Source organism: Montipora capricornis, chromosome 8, assembly GCF_036669925.1.
Source record: "Montipora capricornis isolate CH-2021 chromosome 8, ASM3666992v2, whole genome shotgun sequence".
Taxonomy (NCBI): domain Eukaryota; kingdom Metazoa; phylum Cnidaria; class Anthozoa; order Scleractinia; family Acroporidae; genus Montipora; species Montipora capricornis.
The window spans coordinates 5,335,014-5,352,513 of NC_090890.1; the positions used below are offsets into that span (position 1 = coordinate 5,335,014).

General features: G+C 37.2%; 1 protein-coding gene and 2 long non-coding RNA genes across 4 annotated transcripts in view; 1 reads left to right on the forward strand and 2 right to left on the reverse strand.

The window, feature by feature from the left end:
* Nucleotides 1-17,500, reverse strand: part of LOC138013609 (tetratricopeptide repeat protein 28-like) — a 116,557-nt gene that overhangs the window by 17,329 nt on the left and 81,728 nt on the right. The window lies entirely within an intron of this gene.
* Nucleotides 607-15,712, reverse strand: LOC138060449 (uncharacterized). The gene is made up of 3 exons (XR_011134354.1): nt 15,566-15,712; nt 13,567-13,614; nt 607-2,374 (listed from the first exon to the last, which is right to left on the reverse strand). It is a non-coding gene; the product is annotated as an uncharacterized lncRNA (long non-coding RNA).
* Nucleotides 14,879-17,500, forward strand: part of LOC138060448 (uncharacterized) — a 5,423-nt gene continuing 2,801 nt past the window's right edge. The window contains exons 1-2 of one of the 2 annotated variants that reach the window (XR_011134353.1): nt 14,879-15,118; nt 15,986-16,045. This is a non-coding gene — a long non-coding RNA (uncharacterized lncRNA). Of the gene's footprint in view, nt 15,119-15,780; nt 16,046-17,500 lie in introns of those variants that run through there. The other variant, XR_011134352.1, reaches the window with a different exon arrangement.

A 17,500-nucleotide genomic window follows, 5' to 3' on the forward strand; every position in this document is an offset into this window, starting at 1 on the left:
ATTGCAATACCATTTAAAGGTCACATAGCTCTCTGAAATAGCATATGAATGTGAATGTGATATCTTTCGAGTTAATACATTTACTTAGCTTACGCAATGCCCTTTAAAGGCTCCAAACTTTGAACATAAAAGCACTCTGTACATGGAGAAATGAAAAAGAAAGCTTTTATTCCGATGTATTCAATAGGTTGTGAGAAAAACCAATCAACGGATTACCTTGTTTGATGCTCTCTGAGTCTCGTAATCGGCCTTATTCCAAAAGGAACATGATGCATTACTCTCGAAAATTACACACTCCAAGTCAGCACTTAATCCTTTCAATGAACTCCAGTATCTTTCGAATCTTGCTCCGTAGAAAGATTGTCATCCTCCGCCATCTTGGATAACACGTGAGAGACAGGATCGGGAACTAGTGCGTCCTTTTCGTTCTGGTCAGCAGTCAGCAGCATGGCGCTTATACATAGGGCGTCCATAGGGCGGTGAAACGGGCATTCCGCTCTTGGTCCAATGTGCGAAGCGGAGAAGGACTGGCACGAGCGCTCCTTCCACGTTTCCGGTGCAATTAATGGCTGCCAAAAATATCCTCTTGACGAACCAGAAATCAAGTTTTCTTTCTTTATTTTTGGGCCACCATTAGTGTATTATTTAAAGGCCTTTTTGATATTTTTGACCCAAAACTCAATACTATTTTGTCTGTCAAGTATTTTCGTCGGAAGCTGCTTAAATTTGACTGAAGTAAGACAGTGTCGAATGCAGGTATGTCCCGCTTACCGTGACCAAGGGTAACCGGTCGTTTCGCCAACGTGTCAGCTCGCCAACGACCTGTTCGCCAACGTATGAAGTCTATTTGCCAACGTCTAATAATGTCAGTTCGCCAACGTCCAAAATACTTTGTGAAATAGATCTGAATTTTATTTACAAATTACCAAAAGAAGATAATGTGACCTTTGATCCAAGATGAATTGTTTGATTCGGCTTGAAAATGTTCCTTTCACTCTCCCCAATCTCTCTCTCTCCCTCTCTGTCTCCCACGCCATCCACGGCTTTATTTGTGAACATAAACCGGCTGTAAAACCTTTTATTAAACATTTGCGTAGTTAAAGAGCCATCGAGTTGAAATATGTTTGTTTGATTACGCGCTTAGAAACGTTCACTTGTTTCCTGCAAATTTCGCCTACGTGTTTGTTCTACTCTCGCAGAGGGTTTTTGCATTGTTTGAAACACTGATTAAATATTTGCGGCAAAACTTTTTCCTTCCCCCACTCAACTATTAAATGTTCCCCCTACAGCCTGCTTCTCTACCGGTCTCTTTTCTCCCTGTTACAGGAAGAATTAGAAACGCAATAACAACAATGTGAGCTCATTAACTTCACTTGTGCGGCATGTTGCAAAGGAGGTGAGAACTTTTTCAACTTAAATAGCATATTGTTTAAACGTTTAATGATATGCAACTACAAGAAAGAACAGATAACACCAACAATATCTGCCACTCAAATTCCTGCGATTTTGATCCGGCTTAATCAGGCATTGCTGTATAAAAGGGCTGTGATTTTCTGTTCAATTCAACCAACTCATCTTATCGAAGTATTTTCGCTGATCAAATATGTTTACAAGAGTCACTCGAGATGGAAAGCTATTATTGTATCTATTGCAATGGCTGCGACAAATGACAACATCGACGTTGCAACACGGGAATTTCGAGACAGCAGTATAGAGATGCTGTTAAGACCGGATTAGAGGTGGTTTGGCGATGCCTATATTGCAGTGAGATCACTGATCCAATTGGGGAGAGTAGCAGAATCGAGGAAGAGATGGATGCCTTTGACATTCCGCCATCTTTTGGTTTGCTTGTTTTTTCACAATACTAAAACGACAATAGGTGATGGAATGTTCTTAAACAAAGAGCTTTCCGTGAATGGAATCAGTCTGCGAGGAATCTGTGTGTTGAGACTAGAATTGCTGCTTGATGAAAAGCATCTCATAGACGAGACAGTCAAATTTTCCTTCCTTTTTTTTAGGTCATGTTAGATGAACTGACTGCTGCACCTTGTCCAGCCCTCCCTAAGCCTGCGCATGTGGCTAGAGCTGCCAACCGACTCCGGCAGAAACTCAGACCCGAGCAACCGAAAGATCTGGACTTCGAACTGGTCGAGGAATGTCTCCCTCCCGGTTTCTTCCAAGCCGACCTGACAGTTAAGCAGAAAGGCATCTGATCTTCGCCAGACAGGAGCAGCTAAATACCCTGGCCAAGGCTAAATCCTGGTACATGGACGGAACCTTCAAGCTTGTGCGACACCCATTCAAGCAGCTACTGACGGTGAATGCTTTCGTCCGATCCGGGGAATATGCAAAGCAAGTCCCACTTGTGTTTGTCCTGATGGCCAACAAGAAAGAAAAAGACTACAAGAAGGTTTTAATCACTGTTTAGTCATAAATTAATAAAACTGAGAAAACATTATGCAGTCTATTGAGCATTAAAATAAAGATAAAGACAACGCAATATTCGGAATCGAACTGGGAAAACAGTTTCCAAGTATTATAGTAAGGAATCGAACTCGAAAACGTTATGCATATGCAGCTTCCAAGTATTAGTAAAACTATCTAAACCTCTTTCTACTAATCAATATCCTAGCATTTGTGTCCGATGAAAAACTGAAGCAGTATCGAAACAGGCGAGGCTATTCGACAGCTGGGAGAAGTACGAAAGGAAAGAGAAGACCGCCGCACAGTTGCTGAAAACGTGCTCACATCTCAACGGCCCCACTCGTGGAAACTGAAGAAGTCAGTAAAAATCACAACCAAAAAACGGCTCCTTTAGGAGCCACCAAGTTTGCAAGAGAATATGACCAGCAATAAACTATCAATAAAGAAAACTAATAAAATTTGAGGGGGGATTGGGGCGCATTGAAAGGTTCAATAACAAATATGGCGGTTCACATCAACAATCCCTCTCATGAAGTGAATTGCAAGTTATCTAATTGACAATTATTCTCAACGAAAAAGGTGCTTTTGGACGTTGGCGAACCGACTTCATACGGTAGTGAAACGACCGGTATTCTGACCAAGCCGTGTTCCGCTGCTTCTTTTAGGAGTACTCCACATTACTCCACTCTAAATTTTACATATGTTTAAGATCGATAGCTTTTACATAACATAGTAAAAAACCAGGTGGATATATTTGGATATAGCAGCATTTCAGAACTTCAAACTTGCTCACTTAAAATCGCTCGCGACGAATCGGGTTCCCCACCGCAGTCAATTTTACCAACAATATTTTAAAACTATTTGCAAGATTTCACCCGCTTGGGAAAATCAACAAACAACAAATACGGTTTAATCAGGGCGCTTGTAATTCCATCTTGATAATTTAAATAAAATACGAGTAAAGCTTGCTGTTAATACTCTGTCCGAAAAAGTTTGCAGACATGGCTTTGCATGAAAACACCACAGAAAAAAAACAAGAACTTATGAAAATGTGAAATGCTTTGGAATGTCTTCAAAGATAACAGTCCACTGCAGTCAATAACAGATCAACGTGTTACCAACTTAAACCAACTACTTAATTACTTTAAAGCCTGGAAACAAACATTCCACAGAAGGACAGATGTGTAAGAACACTTTATAACATGGCAAACAATGTTTGATCTCGAGGTAATATATAGACTAAACTTAAAATGGATCACAGCAAAACAATGCAAAACTGATAAGTTATTGTAAATACCATGTCCTTGCCCCCTTAGTATAACTATGCAAAAAAGCCATACTATTCCATGGCAACTCCTTCATATTTTGTACCATCTGAGGACAAAGCAATGATTCCAGTTCCTTGTAGAATATCCTCCCCTGAAGAAAAGCAATTTGTAGCCTATCACTACTGCTACGTTTTAAGACTCCCCATCCTCTCCCAAACCCCATATTGTTTTCTTTGCCTTTGTGCAGTTTGGCCCCAACAAATAAGCTAACCTGTGGCTGATCAATATGATCACATTTTGTTCCACAGTGTGAAACATAAATAAAATAATTAAGAGCATGAGCCCTGGAACATACCTTAAAAAATAACAATGACTGTATTTATTGTTAGGCTTGACTAGCAACACCACACAGAAAACTTAAAAAATATAGCATAACTATTTCACACTCAAGGATCACAGGCATCTATTTTCGGGGGTCTGAGAGCTTATTTAAAGAAAGGGAAAAAAAATGTGTCCGATCTCGCCCTTTTACTTAATCAAATAGTACATATCAATACAGTAACTCTCTGTTTCATATTGTTTTCAAGGTGTCAGTAAAAGGCCTTAAAGGACTTCTACATCTGCATCTAGTGAGTACATATTCCAGAACTCGGCAAGGTCCCTTTTTGACTTGTGGCTGTTTCTGCTTAGGTGGCCTCATACACCACGAGCCTTTTTGGAGATATCACCGCCAAGCCGGCCTCGTCTGCTGAATAATTTTTATGGTCAAATATTTGTTAATCCCTCCTACATGATTCAGTTTTTCACACATGTACTATCTGGCTGTTTCTGTGATTGAAGTTTTTAATTTCACACAGAATTTGTTTCATTTGTTAGCCTTATTCTACAGACTAACCCTAACCTTTGTGTATGATGTTTCCTCAACTCAGCCACCATTCACACACAATATTCCCCTCAAACTACCTGCTAATTAGTGAATGTTTTAGTTAGTGGAGAGAAACCCCTTCTTGTAAGGAGGATTCTTTTATCAACACCAATTAAGAAAGCTACAAAGGTTGCTAGGTTAACTGCTGCTTCATGTATTACTATTAAATAACCAATCTTAATTTCACTTGGACAGTTCATCTTTAATTTAATATGGCTCCTTCGTGGGGCACCAGACACACATGGTAACATAATTATTGTTTAACTACTGTTTGCAAGACGTTATGTTTTGGTGTGATATTGTTTCTTGTCGCCTGTTTCCATTATTTTATGTCATCTGTATTTCGTACACGTAGTAGATGTTTTTGCCATACATTCCGACTCCCCTCAGAGGGTTTTTGATTCAAATGCTTAACCACTCTGCAAAATTCCAGTATTATTGATTGAGTTATAGAGACTATAATCCAAAAAAATACATTTATCACTCTTTTGTAAAGGTCATTCAAAAAATGAGGGCGCTAGCATTTATGACTTTGTAATATCTTGTCTCATACTTCCAGTTTCATTTTTTTTTTTTGATTTTGCAAATTAGAAGATTGTAGGACTTATTTTCAGATAATTAATGGTAAGAGGTAACAATATTTAGCTCTATTTTCTATTTTGTTTTGAAAAGACAGAGAACGAATCGAACACCTTACGCGGATCTGTGATCAACTCTGCACAGTCTTCAGGTAAGAAAAAATAATTGGAAATGTGACAGCCAAGGCTTATATGAAAGAAAGCTTGTCGTCTATTTTGTGCTTCATTATTCAAGGAAACGGTTCTTCATGGAAACGGTTTGATCCTGAAATTTTAGTTTGTCGTAATATTGCGCATATTTGACACGACGGAGTTTCTTCTCTTCACGCACGTAATGAAATAGGAAGGGGTTTTTGCCTCTAATAGCAAATATGTTGTTTCAAAAAACTGTTCGCTGGAAAAGGTGGCATTTATGAATTCATAATAATTATAGCGCGCTATTACTTGGTGTAACAGCGAACTTGTTTATTCATAATAATTATTGCGTACATGCTTTTTCTCTGTTGTAAAAGCGAACTTGAGGAATATTCATGATAATTATAGCGCGCTTTTACTTGTTATAACAGCGAACTTGTTTTGCCTGGTTGGCTTTAGAACGAGGAATATTCATAATCATTATTGCGTGCATTTACTTGGTGTAAAAGCCAACTTGTTTTGCGTGGTTGGCTTATTAAGGACGAGGTACATTCACAATAATTATAGCGCGCTTTTACTTGGTATAACAGCGAACTTGTTTTGCCTGGTTGGCTTTAGAACGAGGAATATTCATAATAATTATTGCGTACATGCTTTTTCTTTGTTGTAAAAGCGAACTTGTTTTGCGTGGTTGGCTTACAGAACGAGGAATATTCATAATAATTATTGCGTGCTTTTACTTGGTGTAAAGGCCAACTTGTTTTGCGTGCTTGGCTTTAGAACGAGGAATATTCATAATAATTATAGCGCGCTATTACTTGGTGTAAAAGCGAACTTGTTTTGCGTGCTTGGCTAATAGAACAAGGACTATTCATCGTAATTACTGCGTGCTTTTACTTGGTGTAACAGCGAACTTGTTTTGTGTGGTTGGCTTATTAAACGAGGAATATTTATAATAATTATTGCGTGCATTTACTTGGTGTAAAAGCCAACTTGTTTTGCGTGGTTGGCTTATTAAGGACGAGGTACATTCACAATAATTATAGCGCGCTTTTACTTGGTATAACAGCGAACTTGTTTTGCCTGGTTGGCTTTAGAACGAGGAATATTCATAATAATTATTGCGTACATGCTTTTTCTTTGTTGTAAAAGCGAACTTGTTTTGCGTGGTTGGCTTACAGAACAAGGAATATTCATAATAATTATAGCGCGCTTTTACTTGGTGTAAATTGTTTTGTGTGCTTGGCTTATAATATTCATAATAATTATAGCGCGCTATCACTTGGTGTAAAAGCGAACTTGTTTTGCGTGCTTGGCTAATAGAACAAGGACTATTCATCGTAATTACTGCGTGCTTTTACTTGGTGTAACAGCGAACTTGTTTTGTGTGGTTGGCTTATTAAACGAGGAATATTTATAATAATTATTGCGTGCTTTTACTTGGTGTAAAAGCGAACTTGTTTTGCGTGGTAAGCTTATAGAACGAGGAATATTTACTGGGTTGCCGTATGGCAATCCCAGTCGGAAAGTGTTTGGCATTTGTTCGGTGTTTTTTTTTTTCTTCCGTGTCGGTAAAAGTCTTGCCTGTCACTCCCCTGGTAAGTGGTGGTGTGCATAGAGCCTTCTGCGCGTATTTTCTTAGGATCGAGAGGGTAGTGGAACTGCGTAGATTTCTCTGGTGGCAGGCTAAGTTAATGATTCTACTGCGTCCAATGGCGTGAAAAGTGATGTAACGCAAATGGCGTTTTAGTGGATCCTTAAACAAAATATACCCTTATGGAGCTCAATAATGGAAAGTCAGTTGGATAAACTAGGCAGGCGGTGAGAAACCAACACCTGGAATCTCAAAAGGGAAGAGTAATGGATCTCGACAACAATCTATCGCCCGTCCAGTCGAAATCAAAGTGAGCTGTATTTCTTAAAATAATATTTACCAACTGTGCCGTTATGTAGAACACTGAAATCAAATGGAAAATTCTCTGGTAACTTATGGGTTCAACAAAGACAGAGAACGAATCGAACACCTTACGTGGATCTGTGATCAACTCTGCACAATCTTCAGGTTAAAAAAAAATAATTGGAAATGTGACAGCCAAGGATTATTTGAAAGAAAGCTTGTCGTCTATTTTGTGCTTCATTATTCAAGGAAAAGGTTCTTCATGGAAACGGTTTGATCCTGAAATTTAGTTTGTTGCAATATTGCGCATATTTGAAACGAGTGAGTTTCTTCTCTTCACGCACGTAATCAAATAGGAAGGGGTTTTTGCCTCTAATAGCAAATATGTTGTTTGTTTCAAAAATTGTTCGCTGGAAAAGGTGGCCTTTATGAATTCATCATGTTTTATGATATGCGAGCGTAACTGGATAGTTTTTATGGCAATAGTAAAGCATTATCTTGTCAAAATGAGGTTAGCGTCTTTCTGGTGTGTTAAGTTAATTAAATCGTGAGTTTGTATTTGCCGTCTGCCGCGTAACCTTGATTTCCACTCTCAAAATTACCTCCAGAACCTACTTTTTGCGTAGAATAAGCTTTTAGAATGATGTTCTTATTTTGCATAAAGCAAGCTAACAAAATCTGTACCTTGCTGAGTTCGCATTTGTTAGCGTTAACAGTATTTTCGGTCCGATGCTTCTGTTTGATAAGGGGAATATTGTTTTGGTCTCCCATCCAAACACTAACCCTGCATCATGTTTTATGATATGCGAGCGTAACTGGATAGTTTTTATGGCAATAGTAAAGCATTATCTTGTCAAAATGAGGTTAGCGTCTTTCTGGTGTGTTAAGTTAATTAAATCGTGAGTTTGTATTTGCCGTCTGCCGCGTAACCTTGATTTCCACTCTCAAAATTACCTCCAGAACCTACTTTTTGCGTAGAATAAGCTTTTAGAATGATGTTCTTATTTTGCATAAAGCAAGCTAACAAAATCTGTACCTTGCTGAGTTCGCATTTGTTAGCGTTAACAGTATTTTCGGTCCGATGCTTCTGTTTGATGAGGGGAATATTGTTTTGGTCTCCCATCCAAACACTAACCCTGCAGGACAAGGATTAACTTCAGTGAACTTTGGTATTACAAAGCTGTCAGGTGTTCAGAGGGCACGCTTAAACTTGTGGTGTAGAGAAGTTGTGAGGGAACTTGAAAATTATCAACATGTCAGCCCAGAAGACAATGTTTCTCGCTTCTCTTTTATTTGTTATTCTTCAGAGACGGAATGTTGTAGTTCAATACCACACAATTCAGTGCCTTCTGATTTTCTGTAGTACGTATCACAGGCAAGCCAGTGTATGCTTCACAGAAGCATCTCGTTATAATAATTATTGCGTGCTTTTACTTGGTGTAAAAGCGAACTTGTTTTTTGTGGTTGGCTTGTAGAACGAGGAATAATCATTATAATTATTGCGTGCCTTTACTTGGTGTGAAAGCGAACTTTTTTTTCACCAATAGAACCATTGGAATGACATAATTTTCTATTAGTACCAATCGTACCATTGGTACCAATGGACCATCGGAATTCCCCTGTACCAGCTAGATCACATGACAAAATAATTTCACCAGTAGAACCATTGGAGTGACATCATTTTCTATTGGTACCAATAGACCATCATAATTGGGAAAATAGTGAAAGTCCCCTTAATGAAATGCATATTCACCAACAGAACCATTGGAATGACATTCTTTTCTATTGGTACCAATCCTACCAATGGACTATCGGAATTGACGAATCGTATCCGTTTGTGTATATTGGACAAAACTAAATGGTGACGCCGATGAACAATAAAGTAGCTGCTATTTCCAAAATAATGGAATTACCTGGTGATACATAACCTTGTCTTGGAGAGTAAATTTTTGACTCAGCAGAAACAATGGTCAACCCCGGGGTCAACCTCAAGAGTTTGGGCGATTGTGATCTTTGTTTTTGACTTTGCTCATTTATTGTCAAACTCCATAACACTTGACAGAAAAAAAACCTTACGAAAACCCGGTACCTTGCCATCATTTGACACAAAATTAATCACGGCGCCCGCTGAATTCCGGCGATGTCACTTTCGATTTTGCGATTAATTTGTGCAACCAAAAGTACAATAACAAAATTGAACGTAGCAAAAATCTCCCCAAAATGTTTGTCGCTGATCGTAACTTTTTATATTCTATATTCACGGTTCAAAGTTAATGTTGTTTTCATGTCGTAAATATGTTATTCTCGAGCGACCGTCCAGGAAACTTCTTTCTGCTCTTTCTAAAAACTGTGTATCAATTTACTTTTGCATCAATATTTGTTTTTGCATAAAGCAAGCTAACAAAATCTGTACCTTGCTGAGTTCGCATTGGTTAGCGTTAATAGTATTTTCAGTCCAATGCTCCTGTTTTACGAAGGGGTATATGTTTGAGGTCACCCATCCAGATACTAACCCCGCCGGACAGCGCTTAACTTTAGTAAACTTTAGTAAACTTTAGTATTACAAAGCTGTCAAATGCTCAGAGGGCACGCTTAAACTTGAGGTGAAAGAAGATGTGAGGGAGCTTGAAAATTATCAACATGTCAGCCCAGAAGCCAATGTTTCTCACTTCCCATTTATTTTCTTCAATCTTTCTGGGTTCAGTACTTTGCTAGTAACCACATGTCTTCTCAGGCTATTTACCCAAGACTTCTATCATGGCACTACAATGATAGACAATACCAAATCAATATCGTGCACTGCTAGAGCTACATATTATGCAAGGACAACTTGAATCTCCTGGAAGACAACACACAGCTCAGTTGACATTTTATATGGAATAAATTGCTGTTTTACTTCACTACCACATGTAAGCAATATGTGTCTAAAATTTCCAAAGAGGACAGGAATTTCTTCTTTCTGACAAATGATTAATTAATAGGCTGGTAGCCAGGTTTTTAACCTCAGAAAAGGATCTGTTCGTCGTGCGAACGTGTGAAGACCTGTGAGCCAAAGGGCCTCTGCTGGTATGACTTCTGGGTGACCCCTTAAATGGTCTTAATGACCCCCCAACTTGAAAAAAAATTGTCTGGAACGGTGCACATACCACAGGCAACCCAGTGTACCCTCACGGAGGGTCTCGTTAAATTTAAAACAAGAACCCAATTCAAAGATTTTGGCATGAATTAAATGCTTAGGTTCATGCAATAAAAATATATAACTGCTTTAAAATCTGTCGTCTAATTGTTTTTGTCTGTGAGCTATGGTAATAACTGTTAATAGCTTGACTACAATGGATTGTTTGTAGTTTCCAGCACATTTCTGATTTGCTGGAATATTATTTTATAGGAGCAGGATAATTATGTATGTGTTGGGTATTTTCTGTTTCGAATCTACGTATAAACTATGTTAAAACCATTTTTATTTTTGGACACAAAAACCCCATAACATAGCCTTTACATATGCTACGTAAAGGTTCCATTTGACTAGATAAAACATAGCATTTCCTTTCAAAATATATACATGAGGCATATGTATAACATAGCCTTTGAATAAGGCTTCTGTATCCAATTTATGCATATCATAACATACCATTTACATAAGGTCGTTACATAGGATTTACATAGATTACACAGTGTCAGGTTCTACAAGGGAAGGTACAAGACATGACTGCCTGATTACCAATAATGACCAATAACTGTATAGTTAAAGTATTCAATGATCTTAGGTAGTTCTTTATACAGACAAGAAAATGATGCCTGTTTTTGTTGTGCATTTGACTGCTTGGAGTAAGAAGCTTAGTAAAGTCACTCCTGATAAATTTAAAAAGTTACCAATGGCTGAATTGCCTTAAAGGAACCAAAAGTTAAAACCATCAAGGAATAAAATTAACTGGTGGGAAAAGGCAGAGGAAAATCATGAAAAACTGGAATATCCTTGAAAAAAGCTGGAAATTAATACATGATCTTCACATGCTTTCATTTAATAGCATGCAGGAATGTCTAGAAAAATCTAGAAAGCAGCATTTGTAACAAGCTGGAAAAAGCTGGAAAAACCTGATTTGATCCCAGATTATGATTTCTGGAATAAAGCTGGCAATTTCTTCCCTAATTAGCATGTTTCATTAACATTCGCTCCCAAGGTCCCATACCGAAAAAGTCGCCGCCCAAGTAAAATAATTATCGAAACAAAGTAAAACATATTTTTCTAAAAATGGTTTTGGTAGTCCTTTATTGTGACAAATTTTGGCAATTTTCGATTTTGTTATCTTGCACGGTCTTAGGTGAAAATTGCTGAGAGGCGCTCTTAAATGTTCCTTACAAGGAGGTGAAACTCAAACTATAAACCAACGATATTATAGAAAACATACTGTAACTGACACAATGGTAAATTTTAAAAGTGTAATGCTAAACCAACATGATCAACTTGTTTGTTGAGTTTGGCCGGTTTCATCTGCTCAATATGGAAGCTCTCCCTGTTTTTGAGTTGATAGAAAGAGGTAGCATTTTCACTAAATTCTAAGCAAGAAACATCGCAATTATCCTGACAATGTTTAGACAAACTAAGATGCTTGAAAATATGATAATTTGTATCCCAGAAAAGGTGCTCATTTACACGTGTGTAGAAATGCCTGTTATGCACGTTATTTTCCTTGCCAGTTTTTTTAACCTTCTCTTGCACAAAGTTCAATTTCCACTATGGAAGACCAAATATTTTCTTGGTCGATTTATGACAGCTGATGACATGCATCACAGGTCAACTTGCCGGTTTTCAAAATGCAGGGGTTTGTCTGCAAGCGTTTCCTTCTTGTCTCGCCCCATTTTTCATAACTCTAAAAATTTTAATTTCATGTGGTTATCCACTGCCAAGTCTTTCGGTAAAACATTATCTAATGGGAAATAACTTTCTAACACAAATCATTTATACCAAAGCAAACACAGTGGATCGAGATCGGGAACGAAAAAATAAACAAAGCCACAATAAGCAAATGGATTTAACATAGTAAATTGATATTATTTGCACTTGCTGAACAATAAAAACTATGGAAAATAGCTGATACATGAAGAAACATGCTTGCGAACTAAAAGGCAAAGAAATTACCAACAAAACGAGTAAAATGACTTCAAATTGTAAACAAACTAAACAATGTCATAATCCAAGAACTATTATATGAAGCATGGATTTGAAAAAAGCAAGAGCTTCAAATTACATATTGCACAATAATCCCACAATAGTACATTGAAACTAGTAATTGTGAAATAATGGTAACAAACGGATCATTTGGAATCAAATGCAATTAAAAGGATACAAAGCAGGCGACAAAAATACAGCAATTACTCATTGGAAAACAGCAAAAATATTCAAGGCGCAAATCACATGCTGTGCCAGACTAAAGGTCAACATAGATAAATAAAGCTAGACAATAGCAAATGAAATTTTGCAATCACTGCTAAGAACTAAAATCAAGAACAGAAAGCTATATGTAGTAACTAAACTAAAGGCTAGGCATAAATAAAGAAATAGGAAAATACTGATAACATACCAAATGTTATTGATAACTACACACCTCAGAAGACTTGGAAAATGACTTGTCTTTAAGACTGACACTCTTCAGATAAATTAACTGAACTGACTGAACATACTTCAAGTAAATGGTAGCCAATTTACAATGGATTTTAGGAAAATAGAAAACTAACTAAAAAACAAATAAGGCTAGGGGGTAAATCTACTACCCACTAATACAGGATTTACCTAAGGGAAGAAGGAGTTGACCACTCCTACACAACAGGAATTAGGTAAGAGAAATGTGTGGGGATAACACAACTACACAAGCAAAAATATGAGGAAATTGAGTAATTATGGGTAAACAAGCAAATAATAGTAATTAGGATAATGAAAAGAAGTTGAAAATACACTGTAATTGGAATAAAAATAAACACAAAATGAACACAAGTGACCTAGTCACTGTCTCACAGTTCAATCAAACGACAGACAAATAACTTATTACAGGTACACCCAGCAAGCTAATATCACTTAATACCTTGCAATGTTCCTTTTTAAAACCTTTTGAGCAGGAATAATGAATCTGGCTGAAAAAATTATTTACGGGATAAATAATACTAGTGGATCATTTGGATGCATCATTTGCAACTAATCATGAGTGACTGTGAGCACTTCAGAAAATAAACTTGTAAGGAATTCTGACAAAAAGTAATGCAAAATTAATCAGAACTGGTTTATTACACATAAATTATTACTTGTTCGTGTTATAAAGAAACGAGAAACAGTGAGCAACTTACCAAAATGGATGCTAATCGACGCGAAGTCCTTGAAAACAAGAAATGACTCTGCAAAATATGATTTAATGTGGTTATCCATGCATTATCGAATCTTGTAGGAAAACTTTTAACTTTCATAAGAAAAATCACTTGCATAGTATACAAAAAAAGTACCCCATTTCTCTACCACTCTATACCACTCTATACTCTATCCTAATCTAACTGATTGGTTTCTAAACATGAAAGCTTGAGGCTTATTACTTGCAGGATTGTCATAGCCTGGGTAATATTAATAAGCCCCTTTGTTTGTGATGAATATACCGGTATATTCTAAATAATAAAGATAATTTGAACACCTGGAATATAGACCGTAATCCTAAATAGCGGTCAAGAAATTATTCTTTTGTCTTTGTGCTAATCATCATAACTAGCCTCACTTTGGAACAAAAATTCTTTTGAATTTTGCTCGTGTTAATACGAGGCTAGTTACAATGATTAGCATAAAGACAAGAGAATAATTACTTTACTGCCATTTATGAATACGGTCTATACTAAACAAACAAAATAATAGTATAATAAATAAACAAACACGCAGTATTCTTATAATTGCTTAAACCAGTGAAATTATGAACTTCAACCTGAGACATGTCTTCCATGAAATTTTCAGTCTGGCTGAAAAATCTGCGTAATCAGGCCGAAAAGAAAAGGTATCTACCAAAAACTAGTTGAAAAGTCGCCAAGCTGGCTGCAATAATTTTCGTGCAAATCATTTATGTCTTGTCACCTTGCTTTTAAGAAATTTATGGTTGGAAATTAAAAGTCATATCACCACCGACCAGTATAAACTGTAAACACGTCAGGTATTAAAATTTACAGTATGTACATGTTGCCCTATTTCCCAGACACTTACACTTTACGATTCTGCGTGTATTTCGTTGTAAAAACGAGGCAAATTTGAACGATACGTTCCAAACACTTATCAATTAGTCAGCTTGCGTTTGTTCTTTAGGTAAGAAGATTCAAATTTTCGTTGAAGTATACTAAGTAAAATCTGTTTCTTATTACAAGCGACTTATACCTTTTCATTTTCAAAAGCGGTCTGTTAGGTTAATTTTACTTTTGTTTTCGACACATGTCAAGCTACAAGGTATGTTTTTGAAGATATAAGAAGTTTCCGTTTGCAGTTTTGTATCTGCGTGCAAAAAGATCTCCAAAAATAGTTCAACTGACTATAATACTACACATAATTTGCCAGCCAGCTAAATTTCTGTTCGATGTGAGCAACGCTGTTTACGCAAAATATTGAAATAATTTCCTTGACGACAAGAAATGACTCTGCAAAATTTGATGATTTCATGTGGTTATCCATGCATTATCGAATCTTGTAGGAAAACTTTTAACTTTCATAACAAAATTCCCTTATGCCTAGTATGCATTAAAAATGTAGAACAGGAGCGGAAAGCTGAAAATTCTCAAGAGAACTAACAAATGGAGCAGCAAGGAGAAGTCATTTCATACTCGAGCAAACAGCGCAACTGATCAGTGAAGCAGTCCAATTTGAACACTGATCGAGGTGAGATGACTGTTCCATTGCTCCGAAAAACTCAAGTAATGGTTTCGTTCGGCGAGGTTCAAAGTCGTAATGAGAACGGGTACATTATACGATGCTCCGATCTTGCTTAGCTTTAAGTAAGACTTTAAAGCGAGTAGACATTAAGGGTTTGTAATGGCTAAAACTGATTGAATGCATTCTTCATCGTCATTTGCTTTGTGACACCCTCAATTTTGAATCTAAAAACCCTCTCTGTTCAGAAACAATTCAAGATACATCATTTACTTACTTACTTACTTACTTTCTCGATGTGCAAGAAAAGAATGGAGGGCAGTTTTTACATTGTAGTTCGATCACACAAGAAACAAATAATTTAGCACCGTGACACCTCAAGCTAATTGTTACTTATTATCTTGCAACGACAGACAAATATCTGATTGCACCCAGCAAGCTAATATTACGAAATACCTTGCAATGTTCCTCTTTAAAACCTTGTGAGCAGGAAAAATGAATCCGGCTGAACAAAAAATTAAGGGATAAATAATACTAGTGGATCATTTGGGTGCGTCATTCGCAACTGATCATGAGTGACGGTGATCATGATCACTTTAGAAAATAAACATATCAGGAATTCTGACGTAGTCAGTAACTTGATCCAAACTGAGTTAAGAGAAAACAACAAAAAGTAACGCAAAATTCGTCAGAACTGGTTTATCACACATAAATTATTACTTGTTCGTGTTATTAAGAAATGAGTAACAGTGAGCAACTTACCAAAATGGGTACTAATCGACGTGAGGCTCGACAACAAGAAATGACTCTGCAAAATTTGATGATTTAATGTGGTTATCCATTTTAACTTTCATAACACAAATCATTTATGCCTAGTATGCAAAAAGAGTGGAACTGGAGCGGAAAGCTGAAAAGTTCTCAAGAGAACGGATCGAGGTGAGATGACTGTTCATGATTGCTAGGAACAACTCAAAAAATACATGGTTTCGCTCGGCAAGGTTCAAAGTTGTGATGAGAACGCATACATTATACGAGGCTCTGGTCTTGCTTAGCTTTATGTAAGACTTTAAAGCGAGTAGACATAAAGAGTTTGTCATGGCTAAAACTGATTGAATGCTTTCTCAATCGTCATTTTGCTTTGTGGCACCCTCAAGTTTGAATCTAAGCGAATTCAAAAACTAAAACCTTCTCTGTTCAGGAATAATTCAAGATACATATCATTTACTTACTTTCTCAGAATGGTGGGCAGTTCATGGTTCCATCACACAAGAAACAAATAATTTATTACACCCTCAGGCTAATGTTACTTATTACCTTGATATGTTCCTCGAGTCGTTGCAAATGAATTAATGGGCAAGCAACATTGGTTGATTGTTTGCGTGCGCGGTGCGTGCCTGCGTTCGTGACAACCAGCCAAGCTTCTGAATGATCGTGATCACTCAGAAAATAAACAGTTAAGTTATGCATAAAAGGAATGTGTGCCGACATAGTTACTGACTTTAATCCAAAGAAAAGAAAAGAGAGGCGAGTAGGAAATTTATTACGCATGCATTACTTGTTCTTGCTATTAAACAATGAGAAACAGTAAAGAGTTTAATTTAAAGCAGGCTTATAAGGCATATTATGTGATCACAATGTACAACTAATTAAAGAACAGAAAGCAGTATAGTTCAATCAAACAACAAAAAAATAATCAATTAGGAGTGTCTCATTACCTGGCAAAGTCTTCGTTGGAACGTGTTGAGCAGGAACAAGGAACCCAGCTACAAATAAATTAATGGTAATCAATATCGGTGGATTGTTTGCGTGCGTGCGTCAGTTACAACTGAATGACCGTGACCGCTACAAAATAAATGTAAAAACAATACCGACATACACGCATGATGGAAATGTGTAATTGGCCCGAGGGAAGGAGTTGATACAACACAAGTTGCGTTGACAACGGGCAACGGGGGTAGGACAACTTTAAAATCAGAGTCCTGGGCAGGAATCAAACCTACGACCACAGGCAGACAACGCTAAGGATGCGAGAGCGCGTGACGTCACGCTATTTTGAGACAGTCAACTAATCGAGGAAAATGTTCCATTAAAACTTCAAATCGCGTTGTTTCTTTTCGAAAACTCATTTTATGGACAGCTAGATAAATAAAGTTCACTCAGCTACTATTTTCTACGTTGTCCTGGATGATTTGTGGTTTTTTGGGACGCTTCGATTTCCTCTTCAGATCACACGCGTCGTCACATACGATATAAATAGTCTATTTGCAACGAGGTTATGCGCATGCCTTGCGCATGCATCAAATGGGATTCCTAACGGACCAATCAGGCAAAAGTCTCCATTGCTCATCATATTGCGAAAAGCAATGGAGACTTTTGCCTGATTGGTGCGTT